We start from the raw sequence: 3,521 nt of genomic DNA, 5'->3' as shown, positions 1-3,521 counted from the left end.
AACACCTCCTCTCTCAGAAAGAGGGATCTAGAGGTTCCATGCAAAGTGCATACATTATTAATAAAAATAGTAATAAACAGTTTAAAAGAAATTCCTCTAGGGAGTAGAGCCAGGTTTAAGCAAAGAAAATTTTTTCTTTTCCCTCTGGCAGCATCCCGAATTTGGCTGCTAGACGAGGATAACAGGTTTGCTGCAGTGAGGGACTGAGGTAATGCCTTTCAAGCAGTTGGCCCAGAATCTAGACTGTGGTTAAGTGCTCTGTAAATCTTTGAGGTATGATCGTTGCAGAGCTTTTGTAAACAGATACTACAGAAAGAAGGAACAGAACCTCAAGATTCCCTAGGGATCTTGCAATTCACAAGCACAAGTAACTTTTAAAGTTCAGGAAAGGCTTTGTTGCTCAGCAGAGTACACCACTTTAGGTTGATTACTGCTTAGTGTGTGGTGGCTATAATTTTGCAACCCAGCGTTATGCAGCAGTTGGCTAATGCTACAACGTCAGACACTTGTACAGACCACAGACTCCAGTCTCACATTTACCTGCATAATTGAAAACAAATGATGCCTGACAAATGTTTAATTATTTCTGAATTTTATATTAGAACGACATCCACATCTTGTAAAATATATGAATAACTTGGCCACAATAAATCCTTTTAAAAAAAAATACTGGCTTTGATGATCTGAGATTTTCAGATTATGAGATCATTAATCATTCCAAGTGTTACATCTCATTTCTGCTAGAGAGTTATTTTATACCCTTAGGGCCACGGCATGTTTATTAGACTTAAGTTAAAAAAAGAAAATGATTTCTGCTCATGGCTATTCAAATACTATTAAAAATAATTTCTAAACCAAGAACCATTTTTCCATCCTTCCATTAAATATAAAAAATGTTACAGTAAGTTTAAAAAGAAATCTGCCAGGCTGCCCTGTACATTTTTTCATGCCCTAAAGTAGTGATCTGATACTGAAATTCATTTATGAAGAATCTTTCTCTTTGGTGAGATTGCTACCAAGAATGTGTAAGTCTGAACTCCAAGTGAACCCATCCATGCTTTAAGTGGAACCAGTACATGGTACTGCATATGCTTGGGGAACATTTTTAACCTCATTGCATTGTTTATATACACTACACGAAATAGTTCTGAAAGGCCTGGAACCCATGGGAGCCCATTTTGAATCGCCACAGCTAACGAACGTAGTGAGCACACACTTTGCTGAATGCCGCCTCTAAGCCTGAAGGAGGAGCGAGTGGAGAGGCAGGGAGGAAGGGAAGGGTACCACAAAGAAGCAAACTAATTCAGAACCCTGGAAAAGCTCGAGAATTAGAGGCACCAACTAACTTCCTCTGAATCTAAGGAAGACAAGGTCGATGAGAGTTGGCTCAGAGGAAATGAGCCTCCCAGATCTTCTTGCCTGCTCTGTGCAGCCAGGCAACCGCCCCTCCCTCCTCTGCTGAAGTCGGGAGAAGGTCTGTCCTCAGAGACAGCAGGCACACCTAAGGGTGGAATGAGATCCCTCCTGGTGTTAAATGACATATTGAGACGGAAGTCTGACGCCCTTCATCCCCCAGCTTCCAAAACACTGGCAGCCAGGCCTATCCTCTACGGGGAACCGCATCCACTGAACGGAAAGACCTGCATGGAGTGAGAACTGAGCACCTGCCAGTCAACTGGGAGAAGCCTCCCAGAGGCCCATCATTTGATAAGTCCCAGCCACATATACAGAGTTTCCAACCTTTGGTCCTTGCTAACCTGAACAGACAGCTAAAAAGACAAGATGCGTGGATCTCCATGAAAGGTAGAGACAAAAATAAACAGATAAAATGAACTCAGAGGAACAGACAATGCAGGTAGCAAAAACACACACAAACATCCTAGAATTAATACTCTTACAAAGGTAGAAGATACTGCCTTCTTGGAAACAGAAGAAAATATCACTCAAAAAAAGAAAAAAGAAGAAAGAAAAGAGACATTCAGAGGAAAAGAAGCATTGTAAGAAATTAAAAGCAATGGTAAGCATGATAACTACTAAAGAGAAATATTGATATAAAAATTTGAGAAAAATTCTCAGAAATTAGATCAAACATGAAAGAGATGAGGAATAGGAGATAAAGGATAAGAAAATCGGAGGATCAATCCAGAAGGTTCAACAGCTGACCAACAGGTGTTTCAGAAACAATTAAAAGAAGAGAGAGGGAAAACTATTTTGTAAAACCTAATACAAGAACATGTCTAGCATTGAGGGACATGATGCTCCATGGAAAGGACCTGCTAGGTATACTAAAAGGGCCCAGTATAACAAATGGGAAGGCGGGGGAGCCATGTAACAATTTTCCCTTGGGAAACTTTAGAATACTGCGGACAAAAAGATCTTAATGGATTCCAAAATGGAAAAATGGTGACATGCAAAGAATCAAGATGTTAGAATGCTACAGAACTTCTCCAGGGGATGAGAGGCAACCAGGCAGCCAGATTTCTAATCATCAATCAAGCCTAAAGCTGGAAGAAAGATATTTTCAGAAATGCAAGATCTTGACAATTTTTCCCTTCATGAATCTTTTTTCCCCAGCAAGCTGATAGAGGATATGCTTTGTCAACAAATGCATAAACCAAGAAAAAGATGGCAAGGGATCCAAGAAAAGGGGATCAGAGAATTCCTAGGATGATGGGAATTCCCTGAATGGCAGCTATGCAGAAAGTAACTAATCTGGATTAAAACAAGAGAATAAAGGGCTCCCAGAGGGCCATCCCTATGTGGGTAAACTGGAAGATTATCCATCACGTTGGACAGGAAGCAAAGATTCTTTTTCAGTAGTCAGAGACTCTGGGGATGCTTTAGTTATAGGTACAAAGAAATCTAAGTAAATTCTAAAATGAAGCAATGAGTTCCGGGGAAAACAGAAACTTGTATAAGAAGGAAAATGTATTCAAATACATTATACACTATAACCTCAGCTATGAACAATATTATATAGTCACAACAATATTAACACCAGATGGTGATTTTCCCCAAGATTGGGCTATGCTGGGAAGATGGAAGGAGTGGAAGTATGTGTGTGTGTGGAGGGAAGGCAGTTAGAAAATTAAATCCTCATTTCCGGCAATAGATAGACAATGACTAGAATTTGTCAGATAAGTACAATTTTCAGAAATATGGAAATTGAGAGGGGATGAAAGGTTTTTTTTTAGTTGTATAGGATTAGAGTTTTCTTTTCTTTTTATTAAATCATAGCAGTGTACATTAATACTAACATGGGGTACAGTGTGCTGTTTTTATATATAATTTGAAATACTTTCATCCAACTGGTTAACATAGCCTTCATGTCTTTTTCTTATTGTGTTAAGACATTTATATTCTACTTTTAGAAAGATTCACATGTACCCTTATAGGATGAACCATAGGCATGATCCCACCAATCACCCTCCCTGCACCCACCCTCCCCCCACCTCTCCCCTCCCTCTCCTCATATTCCTGGGCTAAAATTGGGTTATAGCTTTCCTATGAAAGCTATAAAT

The sequence above is a fragment of the Otolemur garnettii genome, unplaced genomic scaffold (genome assembly GCF_000181295.1).
Source record: "Otolemur garnettii isolate 467f Iridium unplaced genomic scaffold, OtoGar3 scaffold00026, whole genome shotgun sequence".
Lineage (NCBI taxonomy): Eukaryota > Metazoa > Chordata > Mammalia > Primates > Galagidae > Otolemur > Otolemur garnettii.
The sequence above is the reverse complement of the archived record's forward strand: the minus strand, read 5'-3'. Positions refer to the sequence as shown.